The sequence below is a fragment of the Pyrgilauda ruficollis genome, unplaced genomic scaffold (assembly GCF_017590135.1).
Source record: "Pyrgilauda ruficollis isolate IOZ18807 unplaced genomic scaffold, ASM1759013v1 scaffold2, whole genome shotgun sequence".
In the NCBI taxonomy this organism is placed as follows: Eukaryota; Metazoa; Chordata; class Aves; order Passeriformes; family Passeridae; genus Pyrgilauda; species Pyrgilauda ruficollis.
In genome coordinates, this window is record NW_024519206.1 from 11211112 (window position 1) to 11233175 (window position 22064).

A 22064-nucleotide genomic window follows, 5' to 3' on the forward strand; every position below is an offset into this window, starting at 1 on the left:
TTTTGGGGGGGTTTTTGTTTCAATAGCAACTAGTAATACAAGAAGTGAACAAACAGCCTTTTTCTTCCCTCCTTCACTTTTTTTTTTTTTTTTTTGCAGGGGGTTTACCTATGCTACTATTCACTGGACAAGTTAGTGCAAATATTCATAGCTAATTCCAAAAGAAACACACCTGAGGGAAGTGGCTTAAATTTGTAGTCCTGAGCTTGTACACAAAAGCTAGGGTTGTACATTCATTATTTTTGCATTTACAAGGGTATGCATGCTAAGATTTGGCCTCTTTTTCCTTCAGAGGAAGTACTAAATGACATATTTTAACACAGAACTTTGTTCTGTATGAAGAGTTTTTCATATAACACTATTAGTAAAGAGCCAGCAGACAGCTTTGAGCTGCCACTATTCAGCTTAAAATGTAAAATTGAATACCTTTCACAAGTGAGATAAAACCACAGATTCAATGTACGTAATATTTGTACCAAAGAACTCAGCTTGGAATTTTGGGTAACAGAAAATACCAACAAAGATCAGAAAGGTTGGCAAAACTAACAGAAAATACCAACAAAGATCAGAATACACAAGGTTTCCATGAAGTTTCTTTAAAAAAAATGTATGTGGACTGAGGATCACTTCTTTCACTGTATTTTCCTACATTCAGGAGAGCAGTAAAGAATTCCTCTAAAGGCTCAGTGACATATGGAAGTTGCTTCTGTAACAGCCATAGATTTAATTTTCAAGCTTGTAAAAATGAATTTAAGATAGTCACTTAAAGGTGAATTCACTTTGAGCACCAGCTGCTGTTTCTTTCCTATTTTAAAAGATACGGAGCTGTTTAGTGAAATTATACCAGGTGTTAATGTGAGATTTATTGTATCTCAAAAAACAGGGTGTTACAAAGTACTAATGCATTCCTAGAACATACACCAACAGGATTGTACTACATCAGTATGGAAATGGAAGTATTACTGTTAAAGTAAATCCTAATTCTCATTACAGTCTTCTGCTGCTGTTAGAGGAGCAATGAAAAATTCCCTCTTTCTGGTAACTGTTCAAATGCTGTCAGTTCTGTATCCCTGGAAATCTACCACCCTTGCTATCAAAGTTGCCTTTCAATGGTGAACATCAGAAAGATTAGGACAAGCAGATAAGATCTTGGCCAGACTTTTTCACAGCTTTCCTGCACGACTCCATGTGAAGTCACAAACCTATCTGCTCCACAGGAACCCCCTCTGTAAATAAAATCACCACATGCTGCACACTGGGGTGGGGCAGGTCTGTGTTCACTTCTGCCTCGTACAGAAAGTTTTGAAAGTCATTAGGCAATCAAAAAACTTTGCTTTGCTACTTAAACATAAAACTTCCCAACTTTATCAGCGAGCTGTTTTGTAATAGTGTTGATAAGCTCCACTATCTTCATAGGTAAAAGGATCCTAGAGCAACTGGGCACCTCCCACTGGAGCAGTATGGCAGCACCTACCAACAGAAATAACCAAGTGAAAGTATCTTCCACTCCTTGCTCTCCTCCACTGACACCTTTACAGCTTCTAATTTAGAGAAGTTGAAAACATATGCGGTTTTTAATGTGCTTTACAGCAGTCACACCTAGCAAAGATTCAGTCCTTGTGCCTGCTCCGTACTTCAGTTCTCATGACTCATCTCCAGCTTCCCAGAGGAAAGTAAGTTCCTGCTGGGCATCACAGAGCTAGTGATACCTTTTACATGCTCACAAGAGAAACAGAGATTCAGCCTAAAAATTCACCAAGTTTAAACAGTGATTAAGCCTATACAAACACAGGTGCAAATACAATAAGAAAATAGTGCAAACAGCAGTGCTCTATTCTGGTTTATAAGTATAAGATCCACATAAGTCTATCAAGACAGACTTTAAAAACATCAATTTATACACAAGAATGTAAGAACTGCAAAGTTCAGAACACCAGCATTCCAAAACTGCAATCAAATATCTAAATTACATGCACATAAGGCCTACAACATCCTAACCATCCTATGTGCTCTAAAATACTAATCTAGTCCCTACATGTTTAAAAGGACAAGAGTAGACATGTGTGTAAACACACTCACAAATACGAACATTAAAAAGTTGAGATGCAGCAAAAGCAGCTAGCCAGAAAGTTCAAATACATTACCAATATTCCTACATCAAAAGAGAAATTGTTAAGTATTCAGAATGCATTGTGACTACATTTACATGCTATTTACATACTATTAGAGAAGATAAAATGCCACAAGTGCTGTCACTGGAAATATGACCCAGGACAGAATTTTCTCCTAATGCTAAATCTCACAATTAGTGAACACTCAGGCAAAAAATCCCACCAGCAGGACAAGAAGTTTTTCAATGCCACCGATAACACAATCTCAACCTTGCCCAAGTCCTGTATTTGGCTGCAGTCTAGAGAGAACATTTCAGAATGAGACACAAACCACAGTCCAGTGGAGCAATGGGTGAGAGTCCCCTTCCTGACTTAGTGGATGATCAGTGGAAACCCCAAAGCCTTGGAGTGAAGGGAACCCAAACACAGTACAACCTAACAAATGGTATTTTTGCCCCATTTCCCTCAAAAGTAACACAGTTTTGAGGTATTTTTGAACAATTACCCTTGTCTAAGCAGAATAAAAGGTTATATTAGCACAGTTTCAGGTTTGCCTATTCCATTTCTTTGTTACTTTCTTCTATTCTTCTAGACATCTAATTAAGCACCACTTATCCCAAAAGGGGACTGAACTGCTGCCCCTTCTCAGCTATACTGCAGAGCTCTCCCATTCTCCACTGACTGAGTGATTCTTCATACCAGGAAGCTTCTTACACAGCTTCTTTGATCATGCTCTCTCTAGGCTAGGGCAGGCTCCACACCAATTTAACCTCTGCTTTCCCAGAAGGAGGGCAACACAGCTGTGAGAGAAGGATGACTGACTTACACTGAGTGGGTAGGATCACTGCCACCAGGAAGAATCCAAATCTCTTCTCTTACAGAAGTGCAAGGATGAGCTATTCCATAAGGCAAGATGTGGCAAGCTCACATGAGTCTTGTGTCAGATCTGAAAAACAAATCAAAAAATCAGATGAGAAACAAAACTTCCTGCTGCATTGTCCTTTCATACCTGAGAAGCATAAAGGAAGTAACAAGTTGGGTATATGAATAGCTGAAAATTTTTCTGCCTTGATTTTTGTGCATTCTCCCCTCCCAAAACATGTCCTTAAAATACAGCTGACATTTTTCTGAAAGATATGCATTAAAAATTCAAGTTACCCACATTCTCCCACATAATTAAGCAAGTTGAATTTTAGTCTACTAATACAGTGTGAGAACAATGCCTTTTGTAACAGAAGCCCTTCTTGCTCCAAAGATACAGAACTCTGCACAAGTGTGTAACTCTACTGAGGCCGTGGGGAACCCACCTAAACATCTTGTCAGCACAAAAACAAGAAAGAAGAATCCTGAACAGAAATAGATGCTGGGGTACTACTCTTTGACAAGCTTGTAACATTATTCAGCCATTGCTTTGAAGCAACTAACAAAGGGCTTTGATGTGTAGTCAAATGCACTTTTTCTGAAGACCATCCAATTTTACAGTTTTAGCAGCCTGCGAGACTTCTCTGTACAACGTGAACACTACCAAAAAGAAGTTATGACAAAGTTTAACGTGCTCCATTTGAGCTAAAAAGCAACAATGGTTTAGTCTGCCTTTATATTCATGGACTGAATGGTCATTCATTCCAATTGTTAGATTTGAATTTCTATTGCCTCAAGTCAGTTCCCATATCAGCTTGCTGATAAATTTTCCAAAAGTCTGCAATCAATCAGCCCCAGACAAACCAGTGTCTGACTACCACATACTGTTTATTAAAACTTGCACATTGTTAAGCTTTCTCTGAGGCTGTGGCTTTCCTGATCTTTTTCCAAAATCAGAATGAGAATCAGAGAATTCTTCAAATTACTTGTGACAACAGTTTTGAATTTAGATTACTGTTGCAATTTAACTTTTTCTTAGCTATTACTTCTACATGCTGTCAGACTATAGCTTTAATTCAGTAAAGAAATTAAATTCTTCTGCATTTTTTGAATTGACATTACTGTCCTTATTTAATATTATTCTTAGTCTTAGCATATTTTCCAAGGAAAAAGGAAATTCTTTTCCCTGTTTTCAACTCAGAGTTTTGAGCTATACTTCTGCCTTCTCCTATCAGCTGTCTACATTTAATATCTCCTAATTTCACATTTTACATTCAATTTCTTGCTTCTTCTATACTGATTCCTAAAAATGCCACTGTCCTCATCTGGTTTGTAGTTTAAACGTCTGTGATTTATTTTAGGATAATTCAACACATGAACCTGTGTATTTTTAATCCTCTAAGTATTAAGGGTGGAAATTTTTTAAACTAGAGTAAAAAAGAACACTTGAAGTGTCAACTTCGATATTTTTGATTAATCTAAGGTTCTTTCATTGTACTGCCTTTTAAGATTAGAGTCCTAAAATAGCTATTAATATAAGAGCCTATTGACATTTTTAGCCTGCAGGAACATGCAGTGGGCAGAGGCAGCTGAAATAACAACATATTTGAGCGATGAACCAGCTTTATGATTTTATTACTCAGACTTTCCCAAATCTATGGCTGGCATTTTTCCCAGTAACTCAAAAATTAAGCTGTTCTACATTTGAAACATCCAACTGATCATATATTAAAAACTTCTCATGGTTAATACAACAGAATAACCTTATAAAAAGCCTTCAAAAAAAAAAACAAACCAAAAAAACAAAAACCAACAAGCTAGATCTGAAAAATTTGTGCCTTTAATTCTCTGTGCTATTTGCATGAATATTGTAAGAAAAACAGGAAAAAAATATCTGATACAGGTTACAAAGAACTGTGTTAGTTACTAGGAGTATATTACATATCATATTGAAGTAACAGGGTCCCTAAAAGGACCCCAAAGGAAAGTGACAGCTATAAGGAGACACAGCCTAAGCATCCTTCACTGGGCACCTTAGGTCATCAGCAGTTCAGGAAGCCAAGGCTTGTATCAATCACTTAGTCACCCCATAAAGCCAAGCAATGCCTTTGCTGTTCCACAATCTTTCCACATTTTTGCATAGACATCAAGTTTTCCTTGTTCCAAAATGAAATTTTCCCCGCACTTTGCTGGTCCAAAAAAGGTTCCACGTTCCCCCTTGATCCCCAAACCACTGTACCCAAGATATCTCTTCTGATCAGTGAGCATAAAGAAGCACTCCTATGATTTTGTTTCTGAATATTTTGCAACACAGGTACACAAATTCTAAAACCATGTGGGAAATCCAGATCAGCTTAATGCACTGTTGATTGATTTTTAACTTTTTCTGTGCCTGTGTAATAAAAAAGTAACCCCTAGTTGTACAGACATACTCAAGAATATTAGACCTGAAAAATTTTAGAGCCTGATGCACTGGAATAGAAGGACAAACTGAGCAATAAACATGTCTCACAGTGGGTGGCTATAGATCACGTGAGCATCATAGAAGGATGTTCATTTAATGCAAAATGGTGAAAATTAATTATTTGGTACCCAAGGGAAAAAAAGAATGAACATGCAATAAGTGACCTTTTAACAAATCTACAGCAATTAATTAAGCTGGTTTGTACTGTATTAGTCCTAAGGAAGCACTAATATTTCTAACTGTTTCCAGAAGAGACTACCAGGAGTGTAACAAAGACTCAGCCTGGCAATAGACTGCAATTTGGTGTGAGTCTGCATCAAGCAGAACTGGGCCCTTGGGAGGAACCAGCCAATTCTCTCCCTTCTCAAAGTCAGCCATTTATCCCCAGAGCAAGTTCTACTAAAGCTGGTAGCAACATGTCTACAGAGAGAAATTAGAGTGGAAAATTAATTCGATTAATAACTGAAGAAGGAAAAAGCCAAATTTTTAGCCACAGTGTTTGCAGAGTCATTTCACTGCACCAACATGCTGCAAGCATAAAGATGATGAAAAGAGCACACCAGGCATCTGCTGACTGGAGGGTAGAGCAGAACTACCTCTTTCAAAAGCAACATGGGAGTACGGGGTTTACACTGAAAATGGAAGTAGGAAAAAAATGGGAACAGTAAGCAAGCAAATGACTTCTCCAGAACAACCTGCACCAGACACACCTTCTAAAATGCATAATTTAATGAATGTAAGCAAAAGTTAACAGTAATGCCAAGTCTGACTGAAACCAAACATTAAAGTCTTACTGTTTGCCTGATGGATAAGCTAGTCTCAAGTGTCATTACACAGTGCTAGCTTTAATTGCTCCCAGCTAAATATAGCTTTCAGAATGTAATAGCTCCCCCTCAGCTTTTCTGTCTTTCAAGGAGGGAAAAATCTTCTCGTTAGAAAAAGCACCCAGGCATATGCAGTGGCATGTTACCACAGCAGAGCAGGAAGCAAACCATTAAGATGATTACATTAGTCTCCAACACTCACTCAGAACTCCTGTTTTTCAAGAGACCAAATGTTTCCCTGTTCCACCACTCTGCTTCCAGTTTACAGCAGGTGATGGAAGCACGCATACCTTTTCAAACTAAGCCATTTTGCTGCTTTATTAGCAGACTGTAAATCTTGCTTGCCCTCTGCTTCCAGTTAAAGATGATGTCTTTGCCAGCCAGCTGCCGTGGTGCCCATACTCTTCTTCCTGTGCTACCTTGGTGGGCACCACGGGGCAGGAAGAGGAGCAAGGCTACACATCCATACACAGCCTGCCCCTTCCCTGCAGCCACTGGATTGGCACAGCTTACACGAGAGGGTCCGAAATCTGCTGGAACAGCTGAGACTGCAGCACTCTGATAAAGGCATGAAACAAATTCTCTCTTCTGCCTTCTCATACCCAAAAAAGATCTCAAAAAATGTAACGAAAAGTTCCATATATCAAGCTTCATTTTCCCTTCTCCAAGCTGATAACGGGTTTCACTCAGAAAATTTGGCTGACAGCTAGAAATGTGTTCTATGAATTCAGCATTTCTGTTCACCTTCATTTTAGAGGTCATTATGTAATTAAAGTGCTCACAGTTTTTCTACAATCCATGAAGTTAAATTAAAAGTAACCACTGCTGCAATGACAAGTCTTCCCACTTTCCCTCAGGCCAAATCTCCAAACTTTGTTCTCTCCCCTCCAAACCATCATCTGACCATCTTCCTGTTTTCTCTCTGGTTTCATCCATCCCCTTCTTTACTGAGTGGGGGAAAGAAGAATCATGCTACTTATGGAAAATAAAGTATATACCAGTATATGAATCACCAAATGTCACATTACCTGGCCCTTCGCTTGAGCTGTAAAACTCCAGGACTGCCTGTGTTAGAGCTGTGCAAGCACTTTAGAAACACTGCCTGGAGGGCTGCCAAGAAGTACCTTCTACACTGAACAAGACCAAAGGTAGTATGCCACTGATTTTCTGCCCTCTGACCTACCATTTCTGAGGTGCAGAGGAGGCTGAATAGAACAGGTTAAAGGAACTATGTCTGTCTGCTGTTTAGGAGAGGTTTTAAGTCAAGCCTCCATGACACTGTTCTGCACGGGGCTATCTGTGCTCCACTGCTAGCTGAGCTGCCCCAGAACTGAAATGCTCCCTACTGTCAGTGCAGGCACAGACTTCATTTACCAACCTCTGGTAAAGCACAGAATCATGGCACTCATTCCCATTAAGAGTCTTCCTCCTGAAGTAACTAATCAAAGTGTGGATAAATAGCATCAAAAATAGGGACGGTACTGGAGGCACTTTGCATACTAGATCTGGTTACTCTTACAGAACACGTTTTTATTTTAAAACTCTGCTGATCACAACAGACTATTTGGAACAAATGAAGGTTAAAAAATCCCAAAGTGTACAAAACATCACGCATGTAGCGTGGATAAATATAGTCCTGCAGCAGCTCTGATAGCTGCCATGAATCAGAGCTCAGTGCCCCAGAACTTCATGGGGCTCGTCCGAGCTGAGCTTTTGCTCTCCTCTCCAAAATTGGAACATGTACAGTGTAACTCCTTCCCCTCTTAAGAGTCACGTGTACAAAAAAAAAAAAAAAAAAAAAAAAAAAAACAACAAAAAAAAAAAAAAACAAAAAAACAAAAAAAAAAACACACAAAAAAAAAAAAGGCATTATCAGCCTCAGGTCAGGACAAATGTGGCCTAAATATTCACAAAACTGTCATGAAAGCATTAATTCAAAAGCAATCACATTAAAACAACAAGATCCATCACAGTAAATATATGACATCCGCCAGAATAAATAAATACTATCTTCAGAAGCTTCAGCCTAATCACAGTAAGTTCATTCAGAGACATGTTCTCGAAGAAAAAAAGAACAAAAAAAAAAATAAAACAGATGTGACCAGTCAAAATGTCGACAAATTCCAGAATCTATTTCTTTACCAGATGTTTTCCTCTATATCTGATGAGCTGCAAATTTGCCTTGGCTGTAGCAATAGCTGCTGATAAACCTTGGCAACAGCTACTACTGCATTTATGACTGAAAGAAAATGACATATAATAATTTTCAGTTTCTTATTTATACTCAAATGCAAAATGAGGCTTTTTTATGCTTATAAAATACAAAAAGTCACATTTAAGTGAACAGTTTCACATACATTGGCTTTCCCCTTCTCCCTTGCTCTTTATGTATTTCCCTGCTGATTCAAAGCTATACTCTACCTGGGTGTACAAGGTTACTTAAGGAGGGGGGACAGACTCTAGAGATTATTTATATGGCAGGACTTCAAACAATTGATCCAGCTATATCTCAAGTGACTTGATAAAGAGGCATTAAAATAATGAGCAGAAAGACAGGTGAAACATTACAGCATTTCGGAGTCACTCAGCAGGACTCTCCTGCTCAAGGACTCCCAATTATGAGACAAGGACACTGACCAAGAAGGACAAGGTGACACACCCAGGAGGGAGTTACAGATGAAAGTGAGAAGTGAGAGTTGGTGGGCACCACACAACCTCCACATCCAGCCTCCATGCACAAGTAAAGGAAAATGAGAATGTGACCAAGAAGGACTCTTATCTCTGATTGTTTGATAAAGGGCTGAAAGTCCTAGCACAGATTAGAACAGGGTTCAGGCAGACAAGTAGTCTGCCCGGGTAAACAGGCATGATGAGATAAAACATTCTAAAGTATTTGTGTACTTACAAAAAAAGAGGGCTCCACTACAAAACTGATGCACCTGAATTAAATACAACATTAAATGTCATGGGGACAACAGCATCTTAGTGGCTAAAACATAATGAAATGCACATGCTATTCAAAAAAAGCCCATAGAGGTAGGGGGTGTTCAAATATACACAACTTAATATTGTGATAGATTTAAAAAAAAAAAAAAAAAAAACAACAAACACCCCAAACACATAATTCCAAAAGAACTTACAGAATGCGACTGAGTCAAAAGAAAAATAAAACAAAAAACACTAAACCAAAACCAACCACACTTAAAAACAACAGCCTTGCTCAGAGTCTGCAGTAGATTCAAAGAAATCAGCCTTGCTACAGACTTTATTTTATTAGAATAAAAAATATGCCAGTGAGTTGGGCATTACAAGAGATTAACTTATGACTCACATGAAGTTTAAAGTAGTCATGTAGATTGAGGAGTTCAGACTCTCTAAACTGAAAATGCTGAGTTGCTGCTTCATTAAATGTGCATAAACAAATCTGGAAATGCCTCATGGGATGCAGCATGCAGTAGATAACTTGAAAGATGAAATAGCCCCAACTAGATAAGCACTTCACCACAGCTCCCAAAAGGCAGAGAACAGGTTGATTAAAGAAGTTGCACCTCAGATATTAAAATACAGGAATAAAGTTAACTTAATATAGCTTTATTTTTTTTATTTAAAAGATATTAGAAACTAAATTCTTCAACACCTCATAGAAACTATGCGAAGTAGTAACCTGGAAGTGAAAATTTCTTAGTAAAGAAATAAATATAGGATGTCAACTATGAAACAGATTTGGAAATTATGAAAACCAGCATGAAATTAAAAGTAACATCTTCCTGAGCATGTGTGAAGAAAAACAGATGAAACCACTACAGATTTCTGAAAAAAAAAAAAAAAAGGCAGATTAAATTGTATATAGAGTTGCAAATAAAACTTTGATGTATTCTCAACCTTTTGTGTCTGCTTCACCTCTTTCGTGCCTACTTCAGCCAATAAAATAATTTAAAACTTACTACCTGTATTTCTAAAGCCAACAAAAAAACCCAGTTGGAGATGATGGCAGGAGAACAAACAGAATGCCTGTCTTTAGAGTTGAAACAGAGGGGAGAAAAGTAAAAATACATCAGCTATACTACAATCAGTACCAGGCAGTCAATAGTAACAGAGTAACTTTTTACAAAAAATTAAAAACAGGAGAAATCTTAGATCACATCTGGACTCAACAACAGCTGCAAAAGCTGCAACAGCTGACAAAAGCTTTTAAAAAAAGTTGGTAAGGATCTTATTTGGTAGAAAAATTGCAAAGTGACCGGGTGGCCACAGACAAAAAAATATTATCAGGCTGGACATGGATCACCAGAAGAAGTTGCCAAGAATTATCTTGGAGCTAGTTTAATTTAATTTAATCATTTAAGTCCTACTACTGGGAATTAAGGGGTCTACCAAAAATTGCTGCTGACAAAAGGTACAGAGACACATCTGATGCACTGAACAACTAGGACACCAGGTGAGAGGAGCCACATGAACAGAAGCAGTGACAGAGAATGCAGCTTATCAGCCCTGGAGGCAAGGTCACGGTCCAAGGAATAAACCAAGCACAAGATCTGCTGAGACACTGGGAAGTGACCAAGGAGAGGAAGGCACTCACATGCATGGAATACATGTCTCAATAACTCATTACCAAATTAATGAAGGTATGAAAAGAGAAAAGAGCTACCCATTACATAAATTAAGGCATTTCCTACAGAGCCATGTAGGAAAGCATGAAAAAAAGGCACTGCCAGTATCTAATCTGGTCAGAAAATTTAAAAATAGCACCTAAGACACAGGTGAGAAATATGTAAGTTTATGCAAGGAAGATTGACAGCATAATATTGTTCTGAAATGAGTACCATAAGCATACCTAATCAGCTATATCACAAGATTCCTTGCATCTCTTCAAGTCTAAGTGCCAGTCTCCTAAACTGACTGGGGGAAAGAGTCTCCCCTACAGCAACAGGGAGAAAACCGCTTTACAAAGGGTGCAAATGCTCTTGTAAATATCAAGAGAAAATACCAATTTTATCCAACTGGACATACAAGGTGGTTGTGGGTGCTTTTAGCCAGAATCCTGGAATAAAGTTTTAGTCCAAACACATAAGTTTTCAAATAATTTGTTAATGAGACAAGCTTTGACTACTATAAGATGCTTGAGAACTTTACAAAAGGGAAAATACAAATGCATTGACTACAACAAATACTGAACATGAGAATCTAGGAACTCTCTTCCAGTTGTATTATGTGCCAGTACAGCCACCTTCTGCAAGGAAATCTTTATATATCACTTGCCAATGTTATTATCGCTGATTTAATCTGGGCTGAAAACTGACCTTGCCTTAATACTCTTAGGTTTCCATTAATAAAAATAAATTACTTCATCTTTACTCGCTTACATGTATTTCTTCCATGCAAAGTTTTTGTGTGTCTTTATGGGTTTTTTTAAAGGAATATAATTTTTAAAAGTGGCAGATGAAGGAAATGGTATGTTTTAGAATCTGTGTTTAGGCTACCAGTCATAGGTGGCTTCAATTACATCAATTCTGACAATGAAAGTTATGCATATTTTCTAATGCTTTGCATGTCCTCGCCTTTTCAAAGACAACTACACTGCCCAGACACAGAGAAACAAGCTCTTCAGAATCTCAATGCAAGGAGGAAGTAGGAGATTATAGAACAATTCCCTTCTTCAAAGTCAATCCGAGCACAAATCCAGCCCATCTATGCCTTGCAATTTTTTTTGCACTCCTCCTACATTTCACAAAGCATTTTTGCATGCAAATGTGTCAGTGGCATTCAAAGACTGAGCAAAACAGCTTCATAAGATGACTTGGCTGTATTTACTCAAAACACCCTCACGATTTTCAAGGGCCAAAAAAACCCACAAGGAAATAAAAAAGCAGCCGGTAAACCAGAATCAAAAGAGAAGAATTTAAGTTTTGTACATTAATATTTAAGAAAAAAATAGAAAATCCTGTTTCCCTGCCCTTCATCCCCAGTTCCATTACTTCATACCACCGTTACTCTCAGCTTTAAGTGCATTATGCTGGGCTAATAGAAGACATGATCTTATCAATAAATTAATGCACAACAAATGCACAGCATATACCATCTCTCTTCTTAAGTAAGCCATCAGAAGGTAGATCAAGAAGCAATGCACTTGCAGAGTGTTGAGTAATGATATTAAGAAAGAAATCCCTCAAGAGTTCTAGTTGTGCAGGATGTGAGTGCTGGGAGACAGGCCATAATGAGAAAGGCATTGCATCTTTCTAATGGTCAAGAGACAAACTTTTTTTCTTCTTAGCTTAGAACATAAAATTCACTTAACAGCAAGCAAAAATGATCCTTTTGTAGAAGGGCTCTGGAGACTGAACTACTATTTAAATCTGAGCAAACAACTCTCATCCTGCACAGAATAGAAGGGTGTGTTTATGCTAGCCAAGCATTCTAGTCGTATTAAAGTAAATAATGCAAACTCACTGGACAAGGAGTGTTTGGTAGTTCGATGCGACCTGTCATGTCTGGAATGGCAGGACTGAAATGGCATCCACGGTCAGGAAAACATCAATGTTTTCAAATGCTGAGCTGTGCCCCAGAAACCAAGATTTCCCAAGCCTCTTCAAATAGGAAGCTGTTATCTCCCAAAGTGAGAACAGTCACTTGGTGTCACTGAGATACAGCCACTGTTCTAGCACTGAATTACTATGAGATTAAGAAAACCACTTCTTTAAGAACAGAGGTGGCTGACACTACAGCCAGAAATAAATGGGAAGTTGCATTTTCCCTGTTCAGCTTATCAACGTAATCAACTAGGACTAAAAGCAGATTATTAAACTTTTCTGGTGGAAACAATTACTTGCATGCATTTAAAAACACTCAATGGTGTCCCATTACTTGAAACCTGATTTTTTAAAATGTAATATTATCTGCAAGGGATCTTCAGTACACCAGCAATTGCACACATATGACATGGCAGAAGAAAGTGATATTGTATACTTAAGTGTTCCGGCAATAAAGCAGAAAAAAAAGAATTTATAAACCACACTTATCAAATATGCCATTTTGTCAAAGCCTGACATTACTTCCCTTTTCTTCTTTCAAAATCAAGCAAACAAACAGCAAGTGTCATCAGCCAAAGTGTTATCCTGGCAATGGCTCTGTTGTTGATTTTCAAGTGCAAGCATTGATCCTGCTGAACTTCAAGTAGTAAAGTGCAATATAGTATTACATACAGGAAAATGAGCTGTAAAATTGTGTCCATGTGTGGAGAGAAGACTATGATTCAGCCATCCTGTGGAAAAGTCTAACCTCTTATCTCTGAATCTGAAGTTCCATATTTATTCAGTGAGTGAAAAAACATTATTTCAGCAAAGCATTTGTATTCTTGTTCTAAGAAATAGGATGTTAGAAAAGCTTGTTTCAACAAAATGAACTGGCTATCAGCTAAAAGGCAAGAACTTACTTTATCCACAGTAGCACTTCCCTCCCTCAGCAAGTTCTCCTTCCTCAATAATTTGACACTGTCTAAGCACTGGGAGATATTAAATAAGTGAGTCTTAGTTTTACAAGATTTATAAAATTATAATTATGAGTGCTTCTGGTTTAATGTCTTACAGTTGAAATTGTTGGAATTGAAAGACATTAAGAAATCTGCATGTGAACTCACTCATATACCTTTTTTTTTATTTATTTTTAAATAACAGGAAAGAATGAATGTGTTTTATACTTCCTGAATTTCAGCAGCTGTGGCAGTAGTGTAAGAACTATGAATTGTTAACTTCCTACTTAGGTCACTCAGTAAAACAATACCAGTACCATTCAGTTAAGGAAGACAAGAATCAATCATAATACTTTGGCTTGATATTTTTGGCACAGAAATTTTCCTGGAATCTAAACCCAGCTGGTTGCTTTCTCAGCCTAGAAGTGCTACAGATATGACAGTTGTAGGCAAATGAGGGTCTATGATACATTTTTGTTGTCCATCATTCTATTCACTAAACTGTATTTGTTGACACTAGCAAGAGCACACCTACTGAATTCACATATTAAAAACCAGTACCTTTCTTGCCAAGACATGACAAAATCCTGAAGACCAACACCTAAACTCTTTTCCTTCCATTGTTTGACCTTAATCAGAAAGCAAACAAGAAATATTAACTTTTCTTTCCTAGCATGGTTGCTACTAGAGTTCAATAACAGGATGAGATCTAGCCTAGATTCTCCTCTCTTCATACACGTATTGCTGTTACTTGACTTCAGTATCAAGCAAATTAGAAAACCCCAGTAGCTCTAGCTCTTTTAAAACTCAAATTGTCTCAGACAGACATGACCAATCCTCCACAGGAAGCCTATTCCAACAATGGATGCACCCTGTTGTATGAGAGATGACCTGTACCACAACCACAAGGTTGCTTATTGACTTTAAGGCACAGCCAAGACTAGAAAAACCACCAAGACTCTAGCTGGCTTTTAAAAATTAATTTGTTCGTCTAAGACTTTGAAAATCAGAATTGCACCATGCTGAGCTTCAAAATACCCTAGTAAAATTATCACAGAATGGTTCAAGTTGGAAGGGACCCCCCCAGTTGGATGCATCTGGTCCAACCCCCCACTCAAGCAGAATCACCTGAAATGGGTTATCCAGGATCACATCCAGAAAGCTTTTGATCATCTCCAAGGAGGGAACCTCCATCTTCCCTGGGCAACCTGTGCCAGTGTTCAGTCACCCTCCTTTTCAGTGAAGGAAAAGCTTCCTGATGTTCAGATGGAACCTCCCACATTTCCATGCCCATTGTCTCTGGTCCTCTCACATACCTTAAGTGACAAAGCCATTATCAGAATGTTATCTTTTAAGGAAACTGAACATGGCTGTTCTGAATGATGCAGCTAACCCTATTTAACAGGAACAGCAAGTAAGATGGAGTTCTGACAAGTTCCCAGGGTAGACCACAGAGTCCTATGAATTACTCTTATTAGCAAAAAAAAAAAAAAATGTTAGGGAGAAGCCTTCTCTTCAGGCATAGCCTTAACACCTTTTCCTTTTTTTTTTTTTTTTTTCTTTTCAGGCATAGCCTTAACCCTTTTTCTTTTTTTTTTTTTTTTTTTTTTTTTTTTTTTGTTCCTTTATTGCAATATTCCTTATTTCATAAGCAAATACCTTCAATCTTTCAGCAAAAAATGTCAGCTCCAAACAGCCTGATGCACTCTAGGTGGCCTACCTTCTTTGGAGGAGGTGAATCATTGCTAAAAACATGGACCTGCTAGCTAAATGGCTGCACAGTTCCCATGAACTAAGAGCTCACGTGCCTCTGTGCTGCACACACAGATACATGCGGTTAAGGGGAAAACCCCACACAGCTACCAAATTGTGGAAAGGCATCTCTCAGCAAGTCCCAACCTGCCTTCCTTTGGCAAGCAGCAAGGTATCAGGGAGTGAACCTGAGAGAGCCACCACAAACTCCTAACCACAGTCATCTCGAACTAGCAGAGACTCAGTAGCCCACATCCTTTGGAGCTCGCTCATCTGCTCCCAAACACACAGAACATAATCACTTGCCTGTCTTCAGGATCACTGTTGCTACTGATGATTTACACATTGTTATTTTAAATCAGTCAAGCACTACCACAGAAGATTAACAGACACTTGCTGTTTCCTTTTTTAAGGTCTACGAGACTGTCGGTGACTGAATCATGTTCATAGTGAAACTTCCTCCCATCATAAATTGCACCTGAATTCAGATTTTATGCTGTCAAAGCTTTGCAGGGCATCTCAGCACTAGTATCTGTCACAAGCAAGAGATATTGAAAAACAATAGAATCATTCACCCTCCTTCAGAATACAGTATTTTATCAGACTATTAAACAAACTTCTTCTCTGGCAGCACAGTTACAGCTGACGTAGTCTCAGCTGCCAGTATGAGCAAGATGCATTCCACATCATATTCAGGGCAGATGCCATGGTTATGCCTCACAGCCTGAGGTAGCACCAGAACTTTTTTGACAGAAACACTTCGCAAGACTGGTCTTGAAGTCATATGTTGTCACTGCAGACAGGACAGAAAAAGTCCTGTAAAAATAAGAATTGTATATTTCACTTCAGCAACTATGAGCATGAAGTAACTCTATCCCTCCTCCAGGCTGTTTTTCTAGGCACACGGACAAAGCAGTTATCTTGGAGAAGAGGGAGATATTGCAACAAAATGTTTTTAACATAAGTGACTGGCAAGATGGAAGAAAGTAGTACCAGAGACCTATATCCTACCCTGCTCACATGAAAACTTGAAGGGCAGGACTTGACCTTCTGTAACAAGCAGAATTAACAGTGACACAGATGGGCTTGTGCACTGAGAAGGATAAAGTCTCCGGCACACATGGTTCTCTCCCTGATTGCCAGGCTGTTCAGAAATTGTCTCTCCAGGGGTTTCAGCTACTCTCTGGGCACAGTGTACACGGGAGGCAAATGGAGTACATCCACACAGCTGCTCCTTATCAGAACCATGAACACCAGGAGCTTCGTTCATTTTCACCAACAACTATATGAAAGTAGAACAGACTAAAATTGGAACAGTAAAAAAGTGTTCACTAAGACGAGGAAAAGCCTCCAGAATCACGAGAGTAAGTAGCATCAGACAAGACAGAAGTGACCTAAAAGTGACCAAAGTGACTGGCACAAGAGATAGATTACAGTTGTGATAACAGACTCTGCAGTATCATCATTATCAATAATAAAAGAATTGGCTGTAACTAAGAAAAGTATGGGAGAAAAATATGACTACATTCAGTAAGGGAAATATTTCAGACTTTTACCCTGAAAACATTCACCAGAGGATACACAGAATGGCCAGAAAGTCCAAAACTTTTTTTTTCCCAATGATAATAAAAAAATCACTACTGAAATTCAATAGATACCACTACAGTAAACACAGAAACACAAATAAGGATGAGTTTCTCACCTTTACTGCTTTGTATTGTTACTGTCTTTGTTCTAAGTACAGCAATTACATACAACTGCTGCACGACAACTGTAGCACCATATACTACCATGGTTTTGCTGTGATGTTTTTCAGGATTAAGTTCAGCTAGCATGGAGGCAGAATCTGAAGATTCTGAATTGAAGATTCAATGAAAAAGTTGCTAATATGTAAAGATGAATCAAAAGAAAAATGTCATTAATTCTCAGCCTGTGCATTACATTGGAAAGCTGAGGAAAGGGAGATTTGTTTGCACACTCATGTTAATATAATTGCCAAAGAAAATGTTCAGAAGGAAATAATTAAGTGTTGACATGGCAGCAGCTGTGTTTGCCAAACTAAATATGATTCAGGTATCAAACCCCCACAACTTAAAGACTAGAGAGGAAATGTTCAGTTCAGGTTCTTGTAGTTCAACAACTGCACTTAAAAATGACAAACCTAAAACCACAGATATATACACACACCTCACGGCTGCACAAGGAATGCAGAGCTTGCCTAGTATGCTTTTCAATGACTTCAAAGGACAAGTTTTCACATTCAGTCTAAGCAGTTACAACACTGACAAACAGAGACACATAAAACATCCTATCTGCAGCCTTTCTCCTGTGACTTACCAGATGCTATTAGGCAGCCACTATCTTTATGTCAGGATGTCTGTCTCACAGCCAGATGTACAATTATTTAGTTTAGAGATATCTCTAAGAGCTAGATGCACATAGCAACTCTCTATGTGCTCCCTAAGCTTAGGGCTTAGATGTCAGTGAAAGTCAGTTCTCTCTATTTGTTCCTCCTGTTGCACATGACAGGGATTCCTGTCAAGTCTTGCTTATCAGTACGTATTTTCCACAATTCAAGAGGCATGTCTAGAACAGCCTGCATTCAAAGACTGAGAATCATTAGCAAATACCAAACAGACATTGCAAAAACTGCTCAGCACCTGCCAGATTGAAAGCAGCTCAACTCTGTTTCTTTACTTTCATGGTTAACATCGTGGAGTGCCCAGACACTGAAATAGGATTAGGCCCTGCTGTGCTCAGAGCCTCACACCAACACGTGACTTCTACCCTAAGGAGCTTGCACGGAGCCAGGCACACCAGACAGGCTGGACAGGAGAGGCTGAGCTGCAATGGCCAAGTACATTTATCAGTTTCAGCTAGCATTCCTAGGGTCCTCGCTGCTTTCAGTAGCAAGGCAGGTACCAGACTTGCCATTGAATTTGTATTTTAGGAAAAAAACCAAAACAAAACAGAACCCGAACAAACAAACAAGCTCAGCAGCCACAACAAATCAAATCATTTAAAAATTATCTCAGTTGTAACAGCTAAATACAGAAAATCCGAAAGAATTTGTTCAAGTTCTCAGTTTTCTTCCCCAGCTGAGGCTATCCTCAACTTTATTTTTAAATGTTTCCAGTGACTTGCAACAACGTGCATGAGCTTCATGCTGACAGAGTTCCAAAACCCCAACGCTGTTCATTCATGTCATAACTTCATATATGATTGAATCTATTTCTGAACATATACCCTATGTGAAAGCCACAAGCATCTTCAAGAACTCTGCACCAGTAACATGCTAAAACAGATTTAAAGGAGGAGTTACAGATATCCTGCCTCCCAGGGTCAGACCCAGAGCTGTGCTTTTCTTAACTATCATGCCTACAACTTTACCTAGGCTATCATAGTCATTAGCATCAACACCCACATCACTCAGCCTTGAAGGCACACAGAAAACTTCCCTCTAAGGTAATCAGAAATTAACATGGAGGAGATACATTTTATGTTAGTAGAATAAAGACAAGTACCCACAACAGGACAGAATGTTACAATAGCCAAAACCTCCTTGTCCTTCAGATAAATGACAAACTTAAGCAATGAAATATGTATTTCAAGGCACAGTATTCAAGGACGTTGCACAAGTGACAGCTGCAGGAGCCCAAAAACAGTGTCTGCCCCCCAAAGTATAATGTCTGAACATAATCACTAATGCACAAGACAGACATGCAAATCCAGCATCTCAAAGAGCAGAGCAGGGTAAATTTGGAAACATATTAGTCCCGGTCCAGAGAGTTGTTTGTCAGATCTCAGTGTATCTGCATCCTATTATCTGAAACTTGATACAGAAAAAAAGCAATTAGATTCTCCTAGAAGTTTCTTTGGTACCTTAGTAGCAGTGCATCACAGTATCTATACCGCAGCCTTTTACCAGCAAAACTTTGCTACTTTGGTAAGTCAAATCTTACCTGTACTAAAGTAGATTAAATTTAATGAGATCAAAATATGCTGATACAGATAGTGCACTGCTTCTGACATGTAAAAGTACCCCATGCACAGTAATATACTCATTCTGCGGCCTCATTCATCACTGCATGTTTTGAAATGCACTTTGCAGCAAATCCAATTTAAACCTAAAACATATTAGTACTTTAGATATGAACGAACTTTTCTATAGAGAGGCTTTTCTCATTCGGTAGCTAAGAGCACCATTTGCAGAAACTGAAAACTCAGCTTTACATTTAGAAACCATAAGGTCCGGGAAATGCCACCTTTGACTCTTATTTTCTCCTCAGTATGTAACAAGATCTAGAGAATGCAACAAATGTGGGAATTAAGCTGACACGCATCTGTTTATAATAGATGTGGTTTGAACAAGACCCAGTTCTTTACAACAATGTAGACACATCTACTTAAAGAACCCAAATAAGGTTTTGTATAAAATACAGCATACTTACATTTGCAACAGTGAATGAGCTAGCCACACACAGAGTGTTGCAACAGGCAGACTCCAGCAGAGCCTTATCATCATTTCCTGTCCTTGGTGAACACACTAATAATTTCAGCGCAACCACAACTGTTCAGTGCAGAACATCTCCAACACCTAAAAGTCCCCTCCCACCTTTCCTGCATGCAAACCAAGATACTATACAAAATTATAAAAGAGATGACATAAGTGGGCCTAATGCAATGTGTGGGAAAAGCAATATAAGAGTAAAGAGAAAGAAAATCAAGACTTGTGAATGCTGTTGCTTTGAAAATGGAGCCATAATGGTATTGGGAGTGCAGACTGGGGAGTATTATTTAAAGATATCTTTTAAAAAAACATTTTAAACAATAAAAAAACCAAAGCTCATGGAAATTAAAACTGTCGCTGCGCAGGGCTTTACAGAAAATGTCCATGAAAACACACGCTTTAAATACCCAAACCGGACTTACAAGCTCTGTTGAAATTAAGTAGAGTGAAACACTCTGAACTCTATGAGTGAAACACTCTGAACTCTATGATTAATCGATGAAAGTCAAGGGATGAAGCAACTGCTCCCTTTGTCCCTTCTCAAGAAAACAGAGAAAGAAAAACACGGTTACCATCATTAGCAGCCTAGGACAAAAACATATGGCAGAAAATTACCTCACACTTATTAAATGTCTTTTTCTCTAGCTGTTCTAAATATCCTCCTAGTAAAAATGAAACAATCTCAATGAAGAGTACTTCACTGTCACTGAACTGTGAAGAACTGTACATCAAACAGTTTTCAAATAATGGAGTATTTAAAAGCTCATATTGCCTAATTGGTCCTCAAATGGAAATTAAATCAACCTAGAAACAAGCTGGATTTAATTAACCTATTTAAGATAGAGGCAAGAAATAATAATAATAATAATGGTTGCTTTTTTATTTATTTATTTATTTTACACGAGCACAGAGAACCACAGATTGAGCAGGGATCGATGGCTTTGCAAACACGCCCAAGATTTCTGAAGTTCCAGAGATTTCACAGCCAGCCGGCTGCCGGGCGATTCCCCCGAGCCCGCAGCCGCGGGGAGAGCTGCTCCAGCCCATCCCCGGGGCAGCGGCTGCCCGGTGCGTCCCGGCTCACCTGGAATTCGCTCCGGCTCGGTGCCACATGGAGCGCACCGGCAGGAAAATAAACCCCTCAGCAGCACCCTCCCGGAGCAGGGAAGGTGTCTAAGTTGGCTGTCGCTCCGGAACAGCCTCGGGGGGCTGTGACAGCGCGGCGGAGACCCGAGGGCCGCAGCAGGAGGCTGGAGGGGCTCGGCGGGATAAGGCGCTGCACCGCCGCCCGGCAGCCGTGGGCGCCCTCGCTGCCAGCCGGGCGTGAAAGGCGCTTGCAGGGCGCCAAAGCGACACTCTTCTCGCGTGCCGAGTTCGCCGGCTGCCGCCCCCCGGCCCGCCCCGTCCCGCGGAGCCCCGGCTCGTCCCGCAGCGCTCCGGCTGCCAGCCCCGCCAGCCCGCCCCGTCCCATCCCTAGGGCGGACACCCACCTGAGCTCCACACCTACGGCCCGCCGGGCGCCTCCGCCATGGCGCCCCGCAGGCAGCAGCGAGGAAGGAAGGAGCCTGGCAGGAGCGATAGCCAGCATAAAGGGCAGGTCCGGGTGAGCGCTCGCTCCGGCTGGCAGGGAACACCCAGGAGCGGGACCGACTGACGGCCGCGCCGGCCAACGGGAGGAGCCTCGGCTGCCCCCGCCCCGCCGCCGCCCGGAGCCGCCGCCGCCGCCCGCCTTCCCGGCCGGCGGGCGGGGGAAGGGGTGTTTCCATGATGTCACGGGCAGCGCCCGCGGACAGGTGGGGAGCGGTCCCCGAGGGGACGCGGGGACAGGAGCCCCGGGCTAAGCTAAGCCGGAGCTGAGCCCCCGAGCCCGCCTTAAGCAGTAGGGGCGGGGCGGGCTGCGGGCACGGCAGGGCACGGCAGGCGCGGAGCTAATCCCGCAGCGACCCCGAGGGAGCCTCGGGAGCGATGGCTCCCTGAGCAGCCTGGTCCCGAGGGCGCGGCTCCCCGCGCCGCCGGGGCGAAGTGCGAGCGCCGGGTTTGTCGGGGGAGCGCCGCATCCACAGCAGCCTGCGGGCAT

General features: G+C 40.2%; 1 protein-coding gene across 2 annotated transcripts in view; it reads right to left on the minus strand.

The window, feature by feature from the left end:
* OSBPL3 (oxysterol binding protein like 3) overlaps positions 1 to 21608 on the minus strand; it is an 89949-nt gene extending 68341 nt beyond the window's left edge. For both annotated transcript variants that reach the window (XM_041466568.1, XM_041466567.1), the window contains exons 1-2: positions 21478 to 21608; positions 2938 to 3057 (exon numbers count right to left, since the gene is read on the minus strand). The gene's annotated coding sequence lies outside the window, so the exon portion shown is untranslated. The remainder of the gene's footprint in view (positions 1 to 2937; positions 3058 to 21477) is intronic.
* Between the last annotated feature and the right edge of the window lie 456 nt (positions 21609 to 22064).